Source organism: Pectinophora gossypiella, chromosome 11 (genome assembly GCF_024362695.1).
Source record: "Pectinophora gossypiella chromosome 11, ilPecGoss1.1, whole genome shotgun sequence".
NCBI lineage: Eukaryota > Metazoa > Arthropoda > Insecta > Lepidoptera > Gelechiidae > Pectinophora > Pectinophora gossypiella.
In genome coordinates, this window is record NC_065414.1 from 4,314,700 (window position 1) to 4,327,356 (window position 12,657).

Sequence of the window (12,657 nt, forward strand, 5' to 3'; positions counted from 1 at the left end):
AAGGCCCGGATTTCCAGACACAATAGTTAAACAATGGGATTTGGATTTTAAAAGGACTTTGGACCAGAAACGACCATATTTCAATCATCATCACGACTCATATCTTTTCCAAATCATTTATGACTTTTTTCTTTTAATATTAACCATAGCGTGTATATGACTATCTGTTTACAAGAACATATTGCAGATCCCCCTTTCTTACTTCTTTTGAAGTGTTCTAACGTTTGATGAAAAAAAAGTAATATTGCTACGAGTTCTCAATGCGAATGGCACATTGCAAATGTATTTATTTGCGTTTTTGTGAATCCTCGTCTGTTTGGAATGGCTTCTTTTAAATGCGGTGAGTAGGGTGAAGGCACGGTGGTTTACGATATTGCTTTAAGTAAAACATACGTGCGCGTAAGTAACTTTTTTTTTATTAAAAATGGCATACACATACGTACATAAGTTCACGCCTGTTTCCCACCGAGGTAAACAGAGACTATAGAATTACATTTGCTTCGATCCTGACACACTTCTCTTGCTTCCTCCACATTCATCAATCGCTTCATACACGCACGCCGATTCAGAGTAGATCGTATTAAAAATTGGTTTGCGTCTAACAACGTTCTTGCCTGAGGTAAAGTGAAGACTTGGCCTAAGATGGTACACACTTACCTAGTAAATGACTTTTCACTCTTGTTTTGATGAATAGTGACAACAGCTTCTCCACAAGAAATCATACTGGTGTTAAATAGTCCACAACAAAGTAATTCATCTAAAAAAGCAATATTGCTATTTGACATTCCTTGACATTGCGCACTTACTTTTATATACGTGCAAGTGTCAATGTCACTTTTTTTAGATGAATTGCTTCAATGTGGTATTGGTAACCGCCCTTGTAAGTACACAAGTTTCGGTTTTTGTCTGCGAGGCTTATTAGTCTAGAGGGCGGTAACCAGGCATGGCCGAGGACTACCACAAGTACATACTGTGTCCCTCGATTGGCATCACCTATATATACAGAGGGTTTATCGTGTTATGATAGTTATAAATAGACGATAAGCAGCTGAACGCATGTGCCGTATAAAATCACTAAATATACAAAAAGGGCCATGTCTTAATACCATGGTGACGTGGCTGCGGTCGCGCCACCAAAAAATATTAAATGTTAGTACAACCAACCAACAAGACATCAGGCGAGGCAGAGTATATATTACAACTGCATAAACCTTGTTGGTGTCTTAGTGAGGGGAGATAGGGCCCTTACTTATATACTATATTACATACTTCGAAATCATACCCCCGTAATCGAAAAATGCCTTTATAGTGAGTACCCTTACGCAGTAGCAATTATCTCTTTACTCCGATGAATTGTTTGAGCCTTATAATTACATCTGTAATTTTATGTCTGTGTTAATAATTATACCCTAGTATCAATATATTAAGAGACATTGTTCTTTGTAATGAAAAGGGGCATTAATTCAGTTAATTACATGTCAACTCAACGCCTTAATGTAAAGGCTTCGTGTTCCTAATTGTGCAAGTAAATTTTGTGTTATAATTAGGCTGGAAAATTTAATTATTTAACACCAAACGTATTGTAAATGAAACCGTGCGAACCCACGACGCGAGGGAGGGGAAGTTTTGTTTGTATTGGAACAAACAAGCCATAAAGAATGACATCGGATCGTGTAATAAAGTTGGAATAGAATTTAATAGTGGTGCTGACTCCAGTACAGTCATGAGCAATGTAATGTACCACTTTAGGACTCTGTCGCACTAACATATTTGACATTTAGTGAGACTTACACTCCAATTTGTTAAAAAAGTTAATGTGATATGGTACCAAAGTGTATACATACATATATTAATGCTCGTGACCGTACAGTCATGAGCAATATAATGTACCCACTTTAGGACTCTGTGGCACTAACATATTTGACATTTAGTGAGACTTACAGTTTGTGAAAAGTTAATGTGATATGGTACCAAAATGTACTTATACATATTAATGCTCGTGACCGTACACACCATCTGATTTTATTTTAAGTTATACCTGTATTTTCTTATCCGCCGAAAAGGAAAGGGACGGATAGTCGACAGCCATAAAGTTTATGGAACACACGTCAATTTTAGGCACATATATAAAACAACCCTTTAAAGAAATTACAATGGCCAATAACCCGACAGAATTAAGTTGACAGCACACGTCAAACGGTTTGCATATTAGCGAGATACCTATTTGATTCGCCCGGGCGATTCATTCTCATCCGTCCCTTAACTTAAAATAAAATTAGGATGTATCTGCAGGAATCGGGGCCAGTGACTAGATACCTAATTTGTTAGGGCATCGCTAACCAGAAACATTTTTTTAGTGACCTTTGATCGATATATGGCTTGTTGGTGCCGAGTAGATAGATCAACTTGCCCTTACTCTTTTACAAAACCAAATGAAATAGTGTATATGCAAATAATTCAATCCCATGTCAGATCTAATTTCTGACAAACATTTTGCAGTCCTCCGTTGCTTAATTTTTGGAGGACATCGCAGTCTAGACCCTATTGGATATAAAAGAAGTAGTTTTTTTACGACAACCAAATTGCGTCTTATATACTATTTCGCTAGGCAGAGGCATACGTGGCTTTTCTATGGATTCTAGTTTGTTTCGGAGTATACCTTTGCGTAGGTATAGTTTAAGGTTAAGGCTCATATGTGTCCGTTTTTAAGTCATCTCATCACCATAATCACAACGGACAAAGTCATAACCTCCCGCAGGTCTATTGTCTAAAATTGTATTTCATTTCTAATTTAATATAAAATATTGAGTAAAAATTTTCAGCGCTCCGCCTGTATCCGCAGAGTAGTGAACTAGTGAATACAACGTTAATTATTGCGTATGGCAGACAAAAATAAAATATCCTGCGTGGATCATATATCCAGCTTAAGCTCCCCTAACCAAGTCTCTGCCGCATCCGTCACACAATGCAGCTCGGCTATGCCACTGGGAACATTGTAGAGGGCACTCGTTCACTATGTGAGATAGGATTTGATCCGAGTGACCACATTCACAGTATGAATCCTTTAATAATGTTAATAAAAGCCTAGACACTGTAAATATATACTTATCGAGTTCCAAAATTAAAAGTGCACATAGACGAGTTTTCGTCTCTATAACACATTGTTACGTAGGTAAGTATATAAGTAATATAATCCAGAAGGACACAATAGCGCCCGCATTGTGTTTCGCGTGATCTTAGATAACTTGCGCCTAACCTAGTTATGGCTTAACTACGTATATATAGTATTATATGATCTGTGCCTATAGTATACTCTAAATGAGATCTAAAATCTATAAATGAGATATGATAATTTAAAATGCTTGCTGCAGACGGTAGGTATATTTATTATAATATTTAGAGTAGGGGGCTCTAAGTAATATAATAACTCACCGGGCACCATGAAGGCGCCACCAACAAAATATTTTTTTTTTACAGATATGCAGTCATACAGCGTTTCGCCTTATGCTTCGCCGTAAATTCAAATACCTACGTATATAAGTTTGGCACATCTGAAATGAAAATCTTCGAGTATCTAGAATTCTAAAAACTCTACATTCCTGTTTAACTGTCCCACTGCTGGGCACAGGTTTATCCTCAATCAATCAAAGGGGGTATGGAGCATACTTCACCACGCTGCTTCATTGCGGTTAAGTTTAAATACACGACACGAAATGTCTAGTATTTCAAGTTTTGAATGAATCCGTTCGTATTTTCAATTTACATCACAAAAAGATTCACTTACTTTACTCCCCATCTACTTATGTTCCATATATATATATGAAAATGATCTTCAAAACGAGAACATTTAGGGCAGACTTTCCTCAATAAATATGTTTTATAATATTTATTAATCAGTGCACCCCTTGCCATAAATTTTGCGGGTGTTATACGTTGAGGGGATGAAAATTCTCGCCGCGAGCGGACTCGCGTGCGGAGTACTAGTTTATCATAAATCCGTTTTGTTTAACTCTGAGTGGCGATATATTATTCACACTTTGTATAAAGTTTATTTTTGTATTTTTGCGTTGCTTGTTTTTATTATATACAGTCGTGAGGCCGGCCAAATAGTTAATGCTGCGGCAAATCTACAATAAGTCACGTCAAAAAAAAAATACAGTAGCGAGGTTGTGTCGCATAAATTGTATTTATTATTACTATATATTTATATTATATATTTGCGCGCGTGTGTGTGTGTGTGGTTGAACTTTTTAAGGAGGTGTACTTATTTGTTTTAATGAGCGATTATTTACTAATAATCATACTTATAAATTTATCAAATTAGGATAGATTTCTATTAGTAAGTATTTGCTTATACTAACACTTTTCACTTCCACAATATGCACTATATCATCTACCTAGCGTTATCCCGTTTTCACAGGATCAGCTTACTTAACTCGAAGATTCGACAGATCCGGTTTTTTACAGAAGCGACTGCCTGTCTGACCTTCCAGCCAGCGAAGGTAAAACCCGTATTAGGTTAGGTTACATAATTATCTCTGAAACGCATTTCTCTGGTATGCGGTTTTCTTCACGATGTTTTCGTTCACCGCTGAGCACGTGATAATCATTTATGATCCAAACGTAAACAACATGCTACATGCATAGATACAAGAATATAATAGATATACAGATAGACTATAACAAGAAACCTGAATATTTCTAACGTGCTATTATACCCTGGACAAAACTAAACAATTAAACCAAAGCATACCAAAACACGTAATTTTATACCGTAAGCGAAATATCCTAATAAAGAGCGTTTGTCGCTGGAACAGGCGAAATAATAATTAGGAAGGCTTTATGTAAGATGCTGCACTCGTCTAATTGGAGTTGAGTTACAGGATTACGTCACACAGGGCCGCCTTTACGGTCTGAGGTCTTAGTTCCAGTATTAAAATTTTCCATCGAAGTATAATTGGGTCGTTCTTCTTTTTTATCGACAATAAAAAGCCATTTTCTCGATTTATCGGATTTAACATCTTTAAAATTATAACGGCAATAATTATTTTAAAACATCATATAAATATGTGTCTGTAGAGGACTATTTCGTGGTTCTCTTTATCTTGGTAACATACTTTTCTTTGCAGGCGCATTCCAAAAAATATTGTGACAGAGTGGCCCTTTTCATCGGAGACAGCATTTCAATTTACCACTCTGTCACAGAATTTTGTGAAAAACGATCAAGCTACGTTAATAACTAATTGAGGAACCGATTAGTATTTTGCTTGTATTTTGAGTATAATAAGATAACTATATTTTTGGACAATCAAAACATGAAATAAAATTCTAAAACATAACTTATCAGAAGCAGAACGAAGGACAGATCATTGTCGATAAAAAAGAAGAACGACCCAATTATTAAAAAAAAAATCTAATTTCAAATATTGGAAAAATATCATTTCACACTATTAATTATTAACAATTCATTTAATATAGGTATGTATGACTTACATCATCATACTTGTGCTCTGCCCACCCCATTAAGGATTACGGACGTGATTTTATGTATGTTATGACTTCAAGGTTGACGGCTGGAACTTTTACTACCTTCTAAAGTTTCAAAAGATAAATATATCATCACCATATAGAGAAAATCATGTATTAAGTGCCTTTTTGAAAAATCACATTCAGAAGTGATTTTTGTTAACAAATAAATAAATAAAAAATAAAATTGTTTATTTTCAGACAACTTAAGTCCATAGTGTGTTAGAAACAATACCCTTAAAAATATGTTAGTAATTATTATAATACCAGGTAGGTTAAAATTACAATATAAATATGTGGGTTAGTGGGACAGGCAGCTGAGCAGCTGAGTCCCATCTATCCCCCTATAGCATCCTATTCCCACTCAATACAATGCAATACAATACAATACAATAGACAAGCAAGTTTCAATCCAGGTAAAAAAATAGTGTCAATTTTACACGGATTGAAATTAATAGAATGAAATTCAGGTTTAGTTGAAGAAAATCGCATAAAAAAAGATACGTTGACGATGATTTTTAACGTAAGTAATGTCATTTCCGAACAGTTTTCACAATAACTGTATACAAAAAAAAAAGAAAATCGACGTAGATGGAAAATAAAGCGAACGCGTAGTAGAGAGACACGCCATCAAGCCACTCGCCGTAAAGAGACTCGCCGTAGCGGGAATCGCCGATCAGAGAGTCGCTGTCAACGCCATGATTCACAATAATATGACAGATGACCAGCATCGACCATTTTTCTCGCCTGTGCGTTGTAAGATTGCCATCACTAAGCTAGATATCAGAGTTATTATTTTAGCCGCCAAACGCCTCTGACTTGGCTCCTATTTAATAAGTCCTTCGCGTTACTCAGGACGTGACCGCGTATACTAAAATAAATAATTACATTATGTAGGTACAACGGCAAAGACCGATGGTCAAAAGGGTCCGTTCAATTGACCCTAAACCGACCCTGTATTTGTACGCTCGGTTGCTCCTGTTTTGCATAACGCTTTCGTTAATTAGTGGGGACCGAATTTATGAAATTAATCTTGTATGGTTACAAAGCACTGGAATTTCAGAGATTATTGTACGGCAATGTAGACATACTGAAATTAACTAAGTTTGGCTAAGTTAAGGTAAGACTGTCGGTAGCATTTGTATTATTTTTTGGCGTAAGTTACGAACTAACCATCACCAACCAACTAACTAAACAATTTAGCGCGTCTCATTGAGGCAATACAATAAATATATACTTTATTGCACCAAAATAACAGTAAATAATAACAAAAGACTCTTAGCTAGGTACATCGCAAATGGCGGCCTTATCGATTAAAGCGATTTCTTCCAGACAACCATAAAGTGTGGTAAATGTAAAACATTTAATTGAAAGATTTATTGAACTATAATTACAACTGCCCAATAAATACAAGCAAATAAATACATAACATATGTACAAACAACATTTTTTTTGACGTGATTTATTGTAAATTTGCCGCTGGTGGTATTAACTACCGGCCGTAATACCCATAAATAAATAACTAAATAATAAATACAACTAAATATAATAAATGCAACTGGCGATCCAACAGCGGGCAGTTATTTTGCGCAGAATATAGGCCTGGCAGTTCAGAGGGGAAATGCTGCCAGCATTTTGGGCGGACTGCCTCAGTGTGGCCCGCTAGAAGAAGTAAGTATTCTATTTATAATAAGCTGATGTTGTTATTATTGTTAAATTTTCGTATTGATAACCTAACCAACTTGGATTGCCAAGTTGCAAACTACTATGACAATTGATAGTGACCAATTGATAAGAGTGATAAATTGTATGCAATCGACATAAGGTGACATGACAATCCCATACATTTTTATCACTGTCACTGTCGACTTTCATAATCGTTAGCAACTTGTCTAAGGCCCCTGGTTGCTTCAGATGGTTTTCACTGCTTAGGTATCTCTTATCGTTTCGATGGCATTCCGATTTTTTCGTAGGTACTTCAAAATTTCTTCTATTCGTTTTTTTTATTTATTTTTTCTTTTTGGAATTCAATAGTCTCTGCTTACCCCGGTGGGAAATGGCGTGAGTTTATTTATGTTTGTATGTGCTTTAAAATTTAATTCAATAATTTTCTTTCGTTTTGATACCATGCCATAATTAATCGGCATTTTTTGCATGATATAACAGTGTAGAGTTACTGTAGTGTTGCACAACACGTCGCGTCTCCGTAACAGTATGTTTTTTTTTGTTGTGACTTACATGCTATTAACTACTTGGCCGGACAAGTAGGGAGTCTCATCCGGACAAATAAACGTAAATGAATATTACTTACACTTGTTGGTCTGACAGAAATCTCGATGAGGTGTGGGTACTTAGTTCATCTTGCGATGGGTGTACAATCAAACAGCAAAAGTTCAGTCACTGAGCCCAGCGACTTATTTGTAAACAGTGGTGAAATTATGTACCATTAGTTGTCATAATTATAAAATTTAAAGAAAGAAAGAAACGTTTATTATAAAGGGACACTACAGTAACAAATATAAAACAAATATATAATATAAAACACGGAGTAACACTACAATATAACTTACAATCAAACAAAACACATAATAAAAACAACATACACGAGAAATACAAATAATTGAGTGTATGCACTGGTCAACGATGGTGGTGGATTTCCTTTATAAAACGGCCTCACTCTCTATTTTTTTATATCTATTAGGGTCTATTATAATTACAGAAACGACATGTAACCAGGAGATCTTAAGTGCAACCAGTTAATTTATTACTTTACAAGAAACTGATTGGACTTTTGCAGCTTATCGTACCTCTGACTACCCCTACTGAGATATCGTCGTGAGCTTATAAAACATAAGATATTAAATTATGTTATGTAAATATTACTACGATTGAAGAGCCTTTGTTAAACCCGCTCAGCAAGCTTGCACTCAGCATGGTGTTTTATCAAAGGAGGTGCATTAAAAGTAGTGGTAAATAATCTCAGACATTCCAACGTCTCGAAAGCTAGCTTAGAGTTGCAGTAATCGTGTTAAAAAGCTATTAAAACCATCTGGATTGTATTCCCAGCTCGCGGACTGCGAAGTTGCCGTTTGTTAACGATGCCTAAGGGAGTTTCCCTCATAACGAGTGATTAAAACTAAGTGTAACTCATGAATTATGACTCAAACTTCATACCACTGTGCTGTTGTAATTTGGTGACATAGTTACACGAGATTAGCCTAATATAGTATCATAATTAGTGCTTGTATAAGGCTAGTGTATGGTTTAAAGTTGTCTTCATCTATCTAATTTTATACATAAAGCGTAATTATGTGGATAAATAATTTACCATAGCGATGTTGCTCGCCCTTATGATTAGAGCTCATTCCACAATGCGAACAGAATTCGCGAAACCGAAACTTCGAAAGTGAAGTATAGGTAATAAATAATATTATAGTATATAATGTTGTTTTGTTCTTGAGGGTAAAACCGGCCGCATTGAAGCAATTCACCTAATTCAACTTCTACTTTTTATATTTAAGGCAGATTTAAGGCAGATATATCCGTTTAGAAACGATGATTCTGCCAACGTCAAGGCTCTAAAGATAATATTTAATATAAAAATTACTTTTGATGTACAGGAGGTTTAAAAATGCCACAACAAAGCAATTCACCTAAAGAAGCAATATTGTAATTCGACATTTCTTAACATTGTTAATTGTCAAATTGCTATGTTGATTTTTAAATGAACTAGTTTGATGTGATACCCTCAGGCATATTGTCTTAAAGGTTGTACCGGGTGAGAGCCTTCAGCGCTCCCCATTTGTCCGGCCAAGTAGTTAATGCCATCTGCGGCAAATCTACAATAAGTTACGTCAAAAAAAAAGGTTTGATGTGGCATTTTTAGACTTCTTGTTGTCTAACTTCGGACGAATATCATGAGAAATGCGCGGCTGTGACCGGTCAAGTAAGTAGTTAACGCCATCTGAGGTAAAATTAAAATAAACGATGTCAAAAAAACGCAGTAAATTTATATACAGGGTTTTAGTGACACCGTAAAGAATACTGAGGGGGATGATACAAACTATGATTCCGAGTTGATTACAATGGAATTTCGTCGAAAAATTTGTGAAATTTATTGAGTATTATTTTAATTATTTTCAGTTGCATACTTTTACGACGGAAAATTCCACTTAATATCAACTCCGAATCATGGTCTGAATTATCCGTTATTGGTGGATGTGTTAACATAGATTTTCGTGGTTGCGAATTTTAGCCATTTCTCTCTTATCACGGTATTAATCACGTAAAAACATTATCAGGTTACATAAATAAGTTATCTGTAAAACAACCTCTCAGAGACTTTTACAAAATATTACCAAAATAAACCTCTCTTTATTTATTCTCTCTTTGTTCTTAGGTGCTTGAAAATAAAGCGTAACCGTAATCAAATTCCAAAAATAACCCTATCACGGCTTCCGTGCGAAAATAAACAAACTCATTACAAAATCATCGTTAAATGATATTATCAGTGTACCTACGTGTTAATTTGCGATACGATTTAAATATTGTATTTTGTTATTTCGTTGGCATTTGGTACGCAATCGTGTCCATCTGATATGACGATAAGGTTAAACTGATTTTCGTTCGAATTAATTTCGTTTACAGTTTGGTGGAAAATGATTTTTATTTTCCTTTTAAAATGTACTTAAATAACTTTTACATTTTTCTTCTATGCTGGTGTGGAAAAAAACCTATAAAACGCGTTCAGCTAGCTGTTTATCTTCCCGGGCATGTCGTTTAAACCGACTGAGGGATTGTGTCCTTTCTAACATGAGAGATAAGAGCGATAGATCATTGTCTCATAATATGCTTGTTACATAATACATATAAGTAATACATTAACACGTATTATTTTACCTAAATAAACTTTTTTATTATTATTATTTGTATGTCGTTTCCATATCTCGGGCCTGCGCAGTCCCAGACTTTTCGAAGGCATGCGAGGGGCCGAAGCCAACACGCATTATTATTATTGTATGTCTTTTTCATATCTCGGGCCTATGGAGGCCCGGACTTTTGGAAGGAGTGTGTGGGGCCGAAGCCAACACGTAGAGGCCCGTTAAGACAGTTTAATCTAAATGTGGTGTGACACCAACCGGCGATTATCCCTGTATGCACTATGGGAGTGCACCCAAAGACAATCCCCGGTTCGTGTAGGACTATTGCAGATTATGGGAACAAAGGGAACTGGGCTATTGGGTTAGGGGTTAGTGGACCGGGATACTGGAGCTATGGGGACTATGGCGCCTGCTCAACCAATGTTGGTAAACATGGATAAATGAGCAGGCGGTGACTCGCCACTCACTGGATGGGCCACCTATCTAGCCGACGAGACCGGACGGCAAGGCAGCAACATGGTTGTGAGCAGCTCAGGGTGTCGAGAGGTGTACACCGCTTTCTGCGAGGCGGTTTATTATTATTATTATTATTTATCTCAGGACTTTGTATCAAAAGTGGCTGCACGTTGTCATCTGCTTACTTGCGACTTCACTTACCCCATTAGAAATGGCGGACGTGAGCTTAAAATAAATATATATATATATATATTAAAAAAAGTAATAGTAGTAGTAGTTTATTAAAATAATTAAATCTGGACGGAAACAATCCACAAAATAAAGGCAAGGTTTAACACTTAACGTCCATCGTTATCATAATAAAAATCAGAATCACTTATTCAACGTAATTATTATGGATAAACCTGTTGAAATATAATTTTACATTCTGAAAATCCACGTCATTTCGCAAGGTGTTATGGCTAAGGAGAATTTTCGGTTATCGATACGCTATCAACTCAGTACCGGCATTATCGGCACGTCTTTGCGACTCGATATTGCAGTTTCTGTTGTTCGCTTCCGTACATGTATGTAAATAAATTCAATAAGTCTACTCCCTGGACAGGCGACGTCAAACGGCGTCGCTGCGACGTCGTAATTCAATTCGTACGAGTGTGGGTTATTCGCAAACTCGTCGCGGAATAAATATTCCGGTACCGGTTGGTTTGTCGCGGTTTTTAAGTTGGCTTTTTTTTTGTTTGTGTGTAACAGTTTGTGTGTATTTCTACACAAATAAAACATGTGGTGAGCTCAGGTAAGGCGTAGGTGCTCAGTTCATCTAGAGATGGATGTACATCTGACTAGCTCGGTTAGGTACATTGTCGTGAGCTTATATTTTATTAAACATGTTTACCTTTTCGCCAAATTATAATTAATCTTGTGTCGAGGACAAAAACTATGCCTGCTACTGTAAAACAGAACGTCTAGTTCAGTACAATTAGTGATTATATGTCAATATAATTAATGATTTACTTAGGTCTAAGATACGCGTGTCCGTGGGAATCGCCGGTCACTCGTATTTTGTTGGCGTATTTTAAGTTGACACTACATGGGAATCAATTATTGGCTCATAAATACTATCCCCTCCGGTTGATTGAGGGGAAGCCTGTGCCCAGCAGTGGGACATATATAGGCAGTTTATGTAAATACTATCGTCTCTTGGCCTCTATAGTCATAAATACGCAGAGTGACCGGTGATCCTGACGTCAGAAACGGCGGTCACCTTTAAATGTTATTTTATTTCTAAATACCTTGGAAGCAAATGTCTAGTGATAAGCACTAGACGGCATTAGGTGGGCAGCAATTATTGATTATCATTTCAACTTAAAATACGCCGACAAAACACAAGCGACCGGTGATTCTGACGGACACGGATAGGCCTAGGAGAATAAGGTCTTAAATCTAGCTTAGCGCCCGATTCATACAGAACGTGACCATTCTACGTATCCATAATATTATTATTTATTCTTTGGTGGAACACTAGTACGAAATACACATAACACACACACTCAGCCAGCATTGCAGAATAACACGCTGCATTCTGGAGGTCCCCTAGGAACAGCACTATCGTGGTAAACAAAAGACGGAACATGTCTAAAAATATCTGTAGGTATCGCAGAAAAGCCTTTTAGAGGGAATATTTAATAAATATTGTGACTTTTTGTGGCTCTTTCCATTTTATTACTATGTTTTATTTCAATATATATAAACATTTATATTGTGTTATGAAACATACAAAAAAGACTTCATTTTCTCT